Genomic DNA, 14,279 nt, shown 5'->3' on the forward strand with positions numbered 1-14,279 from the left:
GGCCAGTGGCTCAGAGAAACCATGGAGGCAGCCACCTGCTTGACGTCCTCATTCCACCAGGGCTATGGACCAGAGGTGAAGGGAAGGGTGGGTGGGGTGGGGGCAGATGGTGGATATGAGACGTGTGCTCTGATTTTGTAGAAGCGGCAGAGTATACTGCCTGTCTGCAGCTGCCTAAATATGGGTGCTACCTGGCCCTGTTCCAGCATCCCCTTTCCTTCCTTCCTGACACAAAAACCCATCTCCATCCTTCACCGTATGAGCACAAAAGACCTTCCCCTCCCTCTTGCCGAAACACCATGGTTTAGAGGCAAAGCCAGTGGTCAGGCACACACACCCAACTCAAAACTGTCCCAGGGCAGGCTCCCCGTGCTTCAAGCACAACAGAGCACTCAACTTTCAGAGAAGGGACAATATCTGAAGCTTATATTGGTGCCCCATTCTCTGAATTTTCTAACCCACCCCTGTCTGTGAATGGCGAGAGCTTTCGGTGGCAAACTCCAGGGCTAGGCCATTAGGACATGGCTGCAGCTGTGGAGTACAGGATCAGGATGCCTTCCTGTCCCAGCTCAAGCCTGGCACCCAGCAATGGTGGCTATAGTACTGGAAGTCCAAGTCATGTGACCTCTGCAGTCTACAAATCCTCGGTGCCCCCTGCACACCCCACAAGCACAAAGGCGAGTCGTATGGGCTCTGCAGAGTTCCCTGGAGAACCGAGACCCAGCAGTGAGTTCCCCTACCAGCCTGCCACATGCCCTTCCACAAACACAGCTTGGCCACTTGCAGGGTTCAAAATCACCCAGGCCCATCCTTGGTGGCAAAGAAGAAGAATCAAAGCTAAGGACAGACTGTTATAAATAGGTTCATCTGACTGAGAAGGTCACCATCCAGAGCCGAACAAGTCAGAACGTCCACTAGAAACCAACCCAGGACATTAGCTGAGGTCCAGCCCCCTCACTTCTGGGTGGATAATGGGAATGACTTCCAAGCCCAGGTCAGGTCTGAAGGTGACCGCAGCCAGCCAGTCATCTGCTGAATGACCTTTGGACTGAAGAAGCATCCACACATTGCATTTTCTTCTTAGAGGGGTTGCCAGTGTGGGCGCAGAGGAGAAGGGCGGGAGCTGGTGGCCCAAGAGAAAGGGAAAGAGGCCTTCTCCCCACCCTGACCCAGAACTCAGTCTGACCCAGCAACCTGCCAGCTGTGTTTCAGCAGGGGTTTGGGGGCGAGATTTTTCCCTCCTCACTTCTCCAACATCTGGCAACATCTGTAACATTTTGGGTAGAAAATGCAGAGGAGTGAGGCCAGGTTGCTGGGCATGCTAGGATGTACATACAGCAAGAAATCCTGAAGCCCGCTATTGACACCCGCTAGGTAGAGGTTCCCATGAGCCCTTCTCTCCTGGGCCCTCCACCTCCAAACCCCACCTCCTTCCTTCATTTCCAAGGGCCCCTGACAAGGCAGCCACAGCACACAAGCACTCCTAGCTACGCAAATAGCAGCTCCTTCTTCTCTGTTGTTTGCTCAGCCAATATTGACTCTGCGGCCTAACACTGGTGCTATTGAGCTGGGTTCTTCTCGATATTGTTTGAGCAGCATTAGCAGAGCCTGTGATAACCAACAGCGGAGCAGGAAGCCGCCATGCCTACCCCCGCCCTTGCCCCCCCACCTCCTCTGTGAGACGCTCCTGTAAAGATAGAGGAACCTAAGGCTGGTTCCTCTACTGCGCAAACACAAGAGGGAAGAGAGGGAGCATGCTCTCTGGCTCAGTCAACACTCCAGGGCAGTCACAGCAACTGGAGAGGTTACTAGAGGAGGCTGCCCTTTGGGGCGGGGCCGGTGAAAAATGAAGGGAAGGAAGACTCAGGCTACTGGCCAAACCCTGTAGTTGGCATCTATGGGAAAGGCCTGTGGGGACTGGTACTCAAGGGCCCCAAGTGACTAAGCAGAGAATCAGCCAAGCATGACAGGTGAAGGCTGACTAGATGTCAATCTCTGTGGCTTAGTGGGAGGAGCCTGTGGACAAGCCCATGCAGCCGCCATGTTTTAATGATGAAGATTTAGCAAACTCCCTCACTGTGGGCCTTTGTGGGCTTTTGCTGTCTCTGTGAATTCTTATCTGAGAATAAATCCCGCCTCCGAGAAGAATGCTTTTGGCAGCTCTCACGTGGACTGTGCCACCATTAAATATCCTCCATGGTCATTCCCGGAGAGGGGCCACAGTAACCCCCTTTCACATTTGGATGCAGGGATAGATGGTGGAGGGTGTTCTGAGAGGCCAGCCTGTGGCAGTGCCCTGGATGATATTAAAAAAAAAAAAAAAGAGCTGTACCTCAGCCGGAAATGTAGCTCAGCTGTTATCATGTTTGCCCAACACCATGTAAAGACAATATGGTGAAGGCCACCTGTGACCCTGGCACTCTAGAGTCTTAGACACTAGGAAAATCAGGAGCTCGAGATCATCCTTGACTACATAGTGAGTTCAAGGCGGGATACATGAGACCCTGTCTCGGAGAAAAAAAGTGTGTGTGGGGGGGGGGCATATTCAGTGACACATACATAACTTCCTATACCAAGTGAGAGCCTAGAAGCTCATGAAGCCAGCATGAAATCAAGGTCCAGATGAGATGTTTTAAGCATCTTGAAGATGACCACCTCTCGTTAGGTTGAATCCAACTTCCCACACCATAACCAGCCATCTTCACCGAAACCAGACAGGCCACAGGATGTCCAAGGACGAGGTATCCACATGAGGTAACCAGCGTGGCCTTTCACTGCCCACGTAAAGCAAATTCAGGCTTGGCTGCACTTTTGGACCAGGGCCCACGGCATGTCTCTAGGTCAGTATTAAAGAGGTTGCCAGCATCATCGAGGGGACATTCTAGAAATTAGCTCCGGCCTGCCCCAGTGGCCTGGGAGCACCGAAATGGTCATTTGCTAAAATTGGCCATTAACATTTTTTGCTAACTGCTCTCTCTAAAGACTTGGTAAATGAGGAGGAAATACCTCAGAAATCAGCTATTATGTTGGCCCTTGTGACAAGCTGGACTCCAAGCTTGGGAAGGTCTTTGTTGTTAAAAAAAAGAAAAATACAGAGAGGGCATCTTCTGTGTGTGGCTGTTTCTTCCAACAACAAAGCCATCTTGGTTCCCCCACCAGCAGACACTGTAGCAAACATGCCCACCTTGTCAGTGACCTCTCCTCTGAGGAACACCCTCTCTTCTGCATGCTCCCTGTGGCCATCAGTTAGCCTCAGTTGTTGGAACAGAGTGTTGCTTCGGCTTGGTTTTAAGTGTTCCCCTAAAGCCCATGCGATAAAGGGTTTGCTTCTATATGAAGAAATCGTGGAACCTTTAGGAAATGCAGCCTACCTAGAGGTCTGGACATCATTTGGATACATGCTCTGGAAGGGAATCATGGAAGCCTGCCCTCTTCCTCTTTCTTTTCCCAGCACTCTGGCTTTGCAGTGGATGGCTCTGATGTATTCTGCCCTGTCTGCTGTGACATTCTGCCTCGGCACTGCCCCAAAGCTACAGGACAAGCAGAAGCAGAAGGAAAGCCCAAAGCTAAGGGCCAAAATTAAACTTTCCTTCTTCATAACTGATTGCCTGCGGCATTATTACGGAGCAGAAAGTTGATTGACACAGATCAAGACCTTCACTGAGAAAAGGCACCCCATTGGTTAGCCATGGGCCAATCAGATTCTTTTTCTAGGAATTTGGATGCATTGTTCTAAGAGGTCATGCCCAGCTGAACTGATAATTTTTGGACCTGAAAAGGTGGAACAAAGAGAGCTAGTCTGCAGAGAAAAGGAAACAAACCTACTAAAACAAGCTTTAACAAAAGAGAAGAGGCAGGGGACGAGCCAAGTGTCTGTTTCCCACCTCTGAGTCATCCCACCTCTGAGTACAATGAGGTTCCCTAGACCGACTAACGAATTCACCATCAACTCAAGCTAAGTTCAGGGAGGGGCTGGGGATGTAGCGCAGCTGGCAAAGTACCTGCCTAGCGTGCTTGAAGTCTTGGGTTCCATGCCAGCACCACATAAACCTGGCATGGTGATATACACCTGTCATCCCAGGACTCAGGAAGTGGAGGCAGCAGGGTCAGGAGTCCAAGGGCATTTTCAGCTAGATAGTGAGTTTGAGGCTACACGAGACCCTGTCTAGAAAGGGTCTAAAAACTGAGCAAAGTTTATACTAATTCTGTGTTTTGAAATCAAATGATTTTGAACCAACACTTCTAGGGAGACGTCTTCTATTTCTAGATTGGACTTAGCAATGCCGGGAGCCTTACACTCTGCTGGGACAGCGGAGGTCTCATCTGGGGCCTTCCTACCCTGTTTGTTCTCTTCCATATGTAAGCTGTCTTCGCTGTGGTGTCACACGGAGTAGTAGCCGTGCATGGACACCGGTGAGTGCACTGTGTAACCTAGACACCATGTTCCACTTAGCAGTTTGTTTGCTCAGCCTACTTCAGGGAAGGCTGTTAGCCTATCGGTCAATAATTAGTCATTCCACAAACATTCACTAAACTAGAACCCAGCTCTAGCATAGACACATTAAGAAAATAAAGCTGTGGGCGCTGCAGAGATGGCTCAGCCTTTAAGACCGCATATTGCTTTTGGAGACTCTCCAAGTTTGGCTCCCAGTCCACATCAGGTGACTCACAACCACCTGCAACTCGACCTCCTTGGAATCCCACACTCCTTTCTGGCCTCTGTACACACACGTGTAAACACATATGTGCCTGTACATGTATACATAAAATCAAAATGAATCTTTTTTAAATTTGTAAAGGAAGGAAAAGAAAAGAAGGTGCTGGGAGCCCACCTATACCTACACACACACTCGGAGGGTTACTCGTTTGCTCTTCCACTCTCTCTCCAGCCTCTCTTTGGAAGCTGCCACATATAGGGCTGCAGGGTGACACCTCACGAGTACCCACAAGGCTCACGAAAAGGCCAGGCAAGATATGCAGCCACCACCCATCATGCATAAGACTGGGCACTTCCCACTGCCTCCCGTGGTATCAGAGTTCTCCCACAGCACGCTGGCCTTTTCCAGGGCATATTAAAAGAGAAGATGCGGCAGACTCTCGGCAACCCTGGGGGAAGAAATAAATACAGGAGCCAGTGCTCAGTGGGTGGAAGGAGGACTGGAACAGGGAAGCAAAGCCTGGACCTCCTGTGTGCTCTTTCCAGCATCTTCTAAGGAGCAGCTCTGGGTAGGGAGATTACAGGTGGGGCTTCAATCAGACTTGCAGACTGGAAAAAAATTAAAATTCTATTTTTAGATGATAATGTGAAGGAGCTCTGTCCCTGGGAAAGGAAAGTAGTTCCCAGCACCCGGGCCACTAAAGTGCTCGCAGTCATTACAAGCCACCATCACAGGCTCTCTTTCCCTAGATGACAACCACAAGGCCTGATAAGCAGGTACTGAACAGCTCTGCACAGAATCACAACACAGTATGCTAAGAGGTACAGAATGTCCTACCAACTAGCTGGGCTTTGGTCAGTACTAACACTGAAGGTGTGAACTCTCGCAGAAACCGAGTCTGGGAGTGGGCAACCCAGGGCTGGACCAAGAGCCACTAAGACCCCCAGAGGCCCAGATTTCGCTACACTTGTGCTGTGACATCCTTAGCATAGGACCCCAAAGTAGGTCCTAGAGCACCAACCATCATGGCTGGGCTTGAACAAGACAAATAGTCTGTAGAAAAAGTAAACAAGTAAAATGCAAACAGGAAAAGCAAGGACTCCTTCCCAGCGTCCTAGAAGACGCATCAGCAGGTTCCTAGCTGCGGGGATGGTTTTCAACTCTACCTGTGACGGCCCTGTTAAATCAGATTGTGTTTCTAAAAACCAAGAAGTGGGGGAAAGGAAAGAATGGGAAGGGGAGGGGAGGATGAAAGGAGTGGAGGAAGGAGGGGAGGAAGGAAGAAGAGAATTGTGGTGGCAGGAAGAAATGTACGGTCTCTGCTCCAGATGATGTTTGAGGACAGTCCCAGGGGGATTCATCTAGGTCAAGGCAGCAGGTCAGGTTGGGCCTGGAGCATCACTGAGGGCCAAAGGACCTGCGGACTCTATCTCAGTGAAGGGGCAAGGAAGACCTGAAGGGGCGGAGGACAAACCCAGCACAGCTCAATGCAATAGAAGAGGTTCGAAGGAGGTGGGGATCTGCCTTCAAGACCAGACTTCAGGAAGACCCATCCCCTTGAACTCTCTGGCTGTAAAGTGAGCACTGTGTACTCAGAGCCCATGAAATATGCCTAAGAACCTCCGCCAAGCGAGGCCGGGGCACAGGAAGGCCAGGCCAGCTTTTCCACAGCCCCATTCTCCGACCGCTGGTGGACAAGACAGGCAGGAAATGGCCACCATTCAAAAACTGTAAGGGAAAAAGGGATCAGGCCCAGAGAGCAAGCCTCCTGGCAGGGTTAGAGGTCACATCTGCAGGGTGAGAAGCAGCAACCAGGCACCAGTCCTGGCCTGCTAGGGACCATGGTTCACTGCAAGTCTGGGCCAACAGCTGTCCCTACAGGGGCAGAAGCAAGAACAAGGTGGAACAGTTCAAAGGCGTCTCTGGGCTTTCAGTAGAACCACATGAGGCTAAAGGATGGAGAGAATGGCCACTTCTGAGGCCCTGCTCAGAGTTATTGACTCATCCCCAGCCCTCAGCATTGCTGCATCGGTAAAGGACTAATCACTCCGGTGTCACAAATACAGAAATGGGATGGCCCCCATGGGCCCAGGGATGAGTGGATGCTGGTGACATGCTCTGAAGCTATGTCCACTGTGACCCTGAAGGATTCCATCTTTCCTCCTATAAAATGAGTTCCCTTAGCTGAGCTGCTCACCCACGGGGAGAACAGCGGTCCTGTCTCCATTGTCCACCATGGGCAGGTGTGTTTCCCACAACCACCCTGGTGGAGAGCAGGGGGAGGGAGAAGAGGGGGATGACCGACAGACAGACGACTCTGGCTTCATAGATGCAGCTTTGACCCAAGTTTCTCTGTGGTTCTCCCCATCACCACACAGGCAAGACCAGTCTGTTCTCAAGTGGACGCTGCCCTCAGCTTCACCTCTGTCTGTGCCAGGCCTGTGGGACAGGACAGGGTATGTGGAGACGTGTCCGTGGCTGGTGGCTGGATGTGGGAAGGCAGCAGAGAGGGCTGGTCTCATTATTATTATTCAGGTCAAAACACTTTCCTGTGTTTAGACAATTACAGTCCATAATTAGTTGCCATCACAGAGGAACAAGCCCATCGTGGTTTCAAAATCACAGTGACTGCTTTATTTAGCGGAGACAACCACAGCCTGAGAGACCACTGGATTCTTAGGGGACGGGGGTGCCTGGGCTTTGGTCTCTCAACCAGTTTCACGGGTACACGCCCACCCCACCCAACAGCCCGTGCAGAGCTTCATCTGAGTTCCCACACCCATCATCAACTCCATAGTTCATCCTGTCCTCTCAGGTTTTGCCCAAAGCCCTGCACCTTCCTTAGAGCCAAGCCTGGGAATGCCTCCTTCTCCAAGAGGGACACCCTGTCTAACCCAGCCTCGTCGCTTCCCTACCATCCTCTCCCTACTGCCTATGCACTGAGAGTCTCACTTGTCCTTCAGAATGAAGGTCAGGGGAGAAAAGGAGGGCTATTGAGCAAGAGGGTACACGATGGTCCACCATACCCATCAGAGAGGAAAAGGGAGCCAGAGAAGTCCAATGGAAATGTTTGGGCTGGGTCAGAGGGTCATGTCTGCTCAGGTGTATTGGGTAAATCGCTGAGCGACAGTAGGCTGGGATAGAGTGGCTGTCTTGGCAGTGTCAGGCTAGGGCGGTGCTCTCCTGTCAAAGGCTATAGGTTAGCCTGACAAAGTCAGGACTTCCAGGATGCAGAAGAGGACAACACAGGACTCTAAGGTGCTAGGGTCAGTCAGTAGCTACCCATCAAGCCTTAGAGAAAATGCCAGGCTTCCTATCTTATGGAGTAGTTCTGCTCAGTGTTTCTTCCCTGTGGGCCTTTAATCAGGAATCTAGAAATGGTATCAACCATTTAGGGCAAGATGGGTCCACCCCCAGCCAGACTACCCTAGGGAGGCTGGGCACAGGTGGCCTTCAAGGAGAGCTCAGCAGAAGCTGAGGTTACAGGGGGTGCCTAAGAAAGACTTCTGCGGCCTTCTGTCCCAGCTTTGCCTTGTGAAGAGCTTCCTGCTCCAATCCAGTTCCCAAGACAGATACCTGCCTCAGTCAGAGCATCTACTGCTGTGATAAACACCATGACCCAGAGCAAACTGGGAAAGAAAGGGTTCATTAAGCTTACAAAGCTCAGGTCACACTCCATCGCCAATGGAAGTCATCAGCAGGAACTCAAGGCAGGAATCTGGAGGCAGGAACTGAGGCAGAGGCCATGGAGGGGTCTGCTCTACTGGCCTATTTTTTCTGGCCTGTTCAGCCTGCTTTCTTGTAGCATCCAGGACCACCTGCCCAGGGTGACATCACCCACAGTGGCCTGGGCCCGCTCACATCAATCATCAATCAAGAAAATACCCCCACTGGCTTGTCCACAGGTCAGTCTGATGGTGGGATTTTCTCTCTTGGGGTGTCTTCTTCCCAAATGACTCTAGCTTGTGTCAAGCTGACGTAAACCAGCACACACCCTTAAAATTACAAAGTGGCTTCATAAACTGGGCTTTCTGCTTTTGTCAGTGCAAGCAGCCATGACAAAATACTATAGGCTGGGTGGTTTAAGCAAAAGAAGTTGATTTCTTCACAGTCCTAGAGACTGGAAGTCCAAGCACAAAGTTCCAGAATATTCTGTTGATGACTTGTAGAGGGTTGCCTTCCTTCTATACCTTCAGGTTCTCTGTGCAAGGACACGTGGAGAGGGCTGGGCTGTGAAGGATATAGTTCAATTCCCAGAATACACACACACCAATACACACCAATATATATATATATATATATATATATATATATATATATATATATATATATATATTGCAAGCCTACTGCATGGGTGAGTTCCAGGCCAGTGAGAGATTTTGTCTCAAAAATACAAGATACATGGAACTTGTATCTGAGATACATGAACATTGAGGAACTACACTGCAGACTAGACTCTGGCCCTTGTGGATACATGCATACATGCATACAATCATACCTGCACACATACAAAAATAAAGAATTCTGAGAGAGAGAGAGAGAGAGAGAGAGAGAGAGAGAGAGAGAGAGAGAGAGAGAATAGATTAGTTGATAGAGAGCAGAAATTGGTTGATTGGTTTTCTGGTGTCTCTATTATAAGAAGCCCAATCCCATCAGATCGGGCCCCATCCTGATGACCTCATTTCATTTTAATTATTTCTTTAGCATCCCCATCTCCAAATTCAATTGCACTGGAGCCGAGGACTGTGACCTGTGAATTTAAGAACCACATGAATACCCTCCCATAAGCATACCCACCTCTATCTTGTGATGGAGCCCTCACAGCTCTCCCAGCCAACAACATCCAAGAGCAGAGCTGTGATTCCACAGGAGACCTGAGGCGCAGACAGCTCATCAGAGGCCACAGCCAGTATGGCAGCAGAGAACTAGCTCCCAGTCCTCTCAAGCTTTCCTGCCTCAGGCTTCCATCCTCCTTCCTACTCCCTTGGGGTCCAGCTGTCAGCTGTTTGTCACAGATTCATTCCACAGGGACAAATGGATATGGCTTAAGACATTGATTGACATTCAACGTTCCGAACTGAAGACAAGCATTGAGAAGCATGGCAGGTGAGTTCGGGCATCAATGTTTACCTCTGGTCTCAACTCCTGGTCTTGCAAAGTTCACGTTGAACTAGCTTGCCCTTATCCCAGTGTTCTCTGGTTCTGTAAAACACTTCTAAGGGAGAGACAGACAGACAGTCTACACGCTGTCCATTGGGTTCTCTATAATAGCAGAAGTCTGGAAGAAAGGAACCCAAACCACCTCCCCACACCTGCAACGCAAGGCAGTGTGGCCAGCTGCCTCCTGCAGAAGCTCAGGCCAGATGAGGGCTAAAGGGGGCAGAGTCCTGTGAGAAGTTGAAGCAGCAAACTTAAGCCCATCCCAGCCAGGTGTGCCTCACCCATTTGCCTAGGGAAGTGGGTGGAACCCAAGTTCAACCCTGGGCACGCTGGCAGTTGTCATCCTTTCTCTGCAGGAGTTAGCTGGGGTTGACTTGGAAAGGAACAGATTTCTGGAGAAAGGGCTTGCACACTGATGGTGCCAAGACCTAAGCCACCCAAAACCCTGAGTGCCAAGGGATGACCAAGGTCCTCATCGGACTGTTGGTGGAACAGGCCAGCTTCCTCAGCTGTTAGTGTCCCCCAGGTCAGTCACCCAGCCCCGAAGCTGTCTTCCTGAATTTACAGACCCTACACTGTGTCCTCAGGCTGCTCTCTGTAAACCTCACAGAGTGTGTACAGACTGATTGAATGCAGCCCGTAGAGCGGAGGTGGAGACCTGAACTGAGAGATGAATCAATGAGCCAAGGAGAGAAACAACTGTGGCACCAAAGCGGATCCTCACCCACTGCCAACCGTTCAGTTTGCTCTCTCACAGGAGGGTAGTGAGAACCCACTATGTGCTGGGCATAACGCTAAATGCTGGCATGCCACAGCAACCAGGACAACCACGGCCACCATGCCGGGATAGTCACACAACAGGAAGGGGACAGACCTTCACCAAGCACTAGTTAATTATTGTTATAGTTGACTTTTGAGGAGCTGACAAGATGGCCCGGCAAGTAAAGGCACCTCGCCCGATGCCAGACACCCTGAGTTTGATCCCCAGGATGGTGCAAGGTGAGACCTGATTCCACACACCACACTCTCTTCTGGCCTCCACATGCACACTATGGTACGAGCATGCCTATGCACACGTGAGCAAAACAGACAAATAAAAACCAAAGTTTAAAAAATAGAATTGTGTCTACAGAGTCAGCCCAGATGCTATGACAGAGGGCTGGAGAGATGGATCAGTGGTTAAGAGCACTGACTGCTCTTCCAGAGGACCTAGGTTCAATTCCCAGCACCCACATGGCAGCTCACAACTGTCTGAAGATCCAGTTATAGGGGATCTGACACCTTCACACCAATGCACATAAGATAAAGTTAAATAAACCATAAAAAATGTTTTTTTAAGAAAAGATGCTATGACAGAGCATTCATCGCGGGCACTGCCTGTGGGAAAGATGTGGAAGCTTACAGGGGGCAAAATGATATTTTAATGGAGACCTAGGATGGACTGCAGCAAGGAGACAGAAAAGTAGGAACAGAAAGGAGAAAGGAGATAGTGTGGGACATTGCGTAAGTCTGGAGATAATGTAGTTAGAGCTTAGAGTCCTACAGGTAGAGGAGCCTGGGGTGAGGCTGGAGGAGAAGCAGGGCTTCCCGCCAGGAAAAACCAGCAGGTGGAGAACAGGAGGGGCCGACTCATCTCAGCAAGGGATGTCTCTGCCCTACAACATGGCCTATGCCCTCTCTCTTGTGAAGAATGACACACATTGAGGCGTGTTCTTGCCTGCAATTCAAGACAGATTTACCCTCTGTTCTTAATTAGGAACTGTGGCATTCTCCTTCTCGGCTTCTCCTTTCACGTGCACAGAAGACACGTTGGGTAAGTGTCTCTAGCCGTGCTCTGCGGAGGAAGACACTGAGGCTCAGAAAAATTAACTAACGTTGAGACTGGTGAGATGGATCAGTGCTCACCATACAAGTGTGAGAGCCTGAGTTCAATCCTCAGAACCCACATAAAATAAAATAAAATAAAATAAAATAAAATAAAATAAAATAAAATAAATACAGGGCAGAACACATGTCTGTAATCTCAGCACTGTGGGGGCAGACAAGAGGATTCCTGAGGCTGCTCACTGACCAGCCTGCCTAGCTCAGTCAGTGAGTCCCAGGTTCAGTGAGAGACCCTGCCTCAAATAATAAGGTGGGGATCAATAGAGGAAGATATCTGGCTAGTCTTCCGATGTGTGTTTGTGCGCGCACACACACACACACAAGCTAACTTGCCTAGAGCTCACCTGCACAGTATTCTGTTCAAGGCCCCACAGTGACCCCATGAAAAGACAAGGAAGATGGTGAGGTAGCCTTCAAAAGAGACAAGAGTGTGGATAACTACAAGCATGGTTGACAATAACGAAGACAGAAAAGCTCATGACAAACTTGTCCTCACAAAATCATGTGGGATGTGGCTGCTTTTCCGAATTGCCTGCCATAGATGAAGGTGTAGAGAGAGCAATAAACAATAGACACAGGAAAATCAATGGCTAGAATAATCGATCTTTTCCCATAGTGCAAGAACTAAGCTGCTGACTTCAAGTCATTATAAGTGGCTCTGCCTAACCCCTGAGTCTAAAATTTAGTAGGCAATCGAATAAAAGGCTTACTCTTGCTGCACTTCATATAAACGCCTCCAAAAGTCACTGTGGTAAAGGCGCGCTCGCCAGTCTATCATTCTACCTGCTGAGGAGCAGCGGCGTCTTCAAGAGGTGGAGCCTTGTGAAAGGGGATTAGTCATAGAATAAGTAGCTTCCAGGAGACTTATGGGAACTCCATCGCCTCCTTTTTCCTCATTGCTTCCTGGGTAGTGAGAGGGGACTAGGAAGCTCAGACACATGCTCTCCACATGACATCCTACTTCAGCACAGGCTCAAGGCAACCTGACATACAAACTGCACAAGGAAACCTATGAGACCATGAGCCAAATAAACTTTTCCTGCCAAAAACTTGACGGAGCCAGGTGTTGTATCCCAGCAACACAGATCTCTCGATTAGAGATGTTCAGTATCTTACTGTCCATTACAACACAAGTTTAAATGGTGAAAACTAAGAATATGACTGTGAAGGACTGGGGATATAGTTCAATTGGTAGAGTGTTCTCCTAGCGTGCGCAAAGCCCTGGGATAGAACCCCCCCCCCCAAAAAAAAACACCACATAAAAACAGCTAGGCATGGTAATACACACCTATAATCCCAGAGCTCAGGAGGTAAAGGTTTGAGGATCAGAAGTTCAAGGCCATCCTAGCTATATTTCAAGTTTGAGGCCTGCCTGAGCTACATTAGACTTCATCTCAAAAAAGTATATGCACACATATACACATATATGAGACCATATACACAGTACCTTACTTACTTCTCTATTTATGTGACAAAACACTACGTCCACGGCAGCTTATAAAAGAAAGCATTTAATTTGGAGGTTCATGGTTCCAGAGGGTTGAAGCCCATGACCATCATAGTGGGGAGCAGAGCAGCAGGCAGGCAGGCATGACCCTGGAGCAAGAGCTAAGAGCTAACATCTGATCCACAAGCAGGAGGCAGAGAGAAAGAGAACTAACGGGGAATCGAATGGGTTTTTGATACCTCAAAGCCCAACCCCAGTGACACACCTCCTCCAACAAGGTCACATCTCCTAATCCTTCCCAAATAGTTCCACCAACTGTGGACGAAACATTCAAATATATGAGCCCATAAGGGTCATTCTCATTCAAATCACCATACACATATACATATACACAACAGACAAACACATACCTATCTTAAACAATTATACATTTATATACATATATGGATATAGACACATGTGTATATGGCCTAGATCATAAATCCAGCTATTCAATATGTACCATTTTCATCGCTTTTGTTGACCCCATGCACAGTCTTGACCCCTGTCACTAGTTAGACCCACGCCTTCACCCCATCAAGAATCTGCAATAATTGCTGACATCCAAAGACCAACATGGAGTCAAATCTGTCAAAAAACATAGAAGACGGAACATGCATTTGGAGAGAACCTCTCCTCACAGACCGAGCAGAGGTATAATTAGGCAGCCTGGCGTGGGGCACACTTGACCTTGAAATGTGAAATACGGAATGTGGAACCACATTCCTGGAGAATCCTGCCAACAGAACTTCTGCGTAAAGTCTCTGGGAAACTATAATGTAAAAAAACGAACCCTCAACCTATGGCAAATTAGTCATTGAACGAATTGATCATTTGGGAAATTGGCTTTTAGCAAATTGATTTGGGGTGTCTAGGCCTCACTCCTGGAAGGCAATTTGCAGTCAATAGAGTGTGCAGAGCCTGGAAGATGGGCACTCCAGGGAAGTGGGCCTCTCCTGCAGCCTCCCTGGGAAGATCTCTGGACTCAGGCAGCAGGAGCACAAGCCAGGGAACCTGAGAAGTCTAGAAAGGGCACTTTGGCCACTGGAAGGCTCCTGCCCACCCCAGTCAGCTCTCAGAGTCCTACAGAG

The sequence above is a fragment of the Arvicola amphibius genome, chromosome 3 (genome assembly GCF_903992535.2).
Source record: "Arvicola amphibius chromosome 3, mArvAmp1.2, whole genome shotgun sequence".
NCBI lineage: Eukaryota > Metazoa > Chordata > Mammalia > Rodentia > Cricetidae > Arvicola > Arvicola amphibius.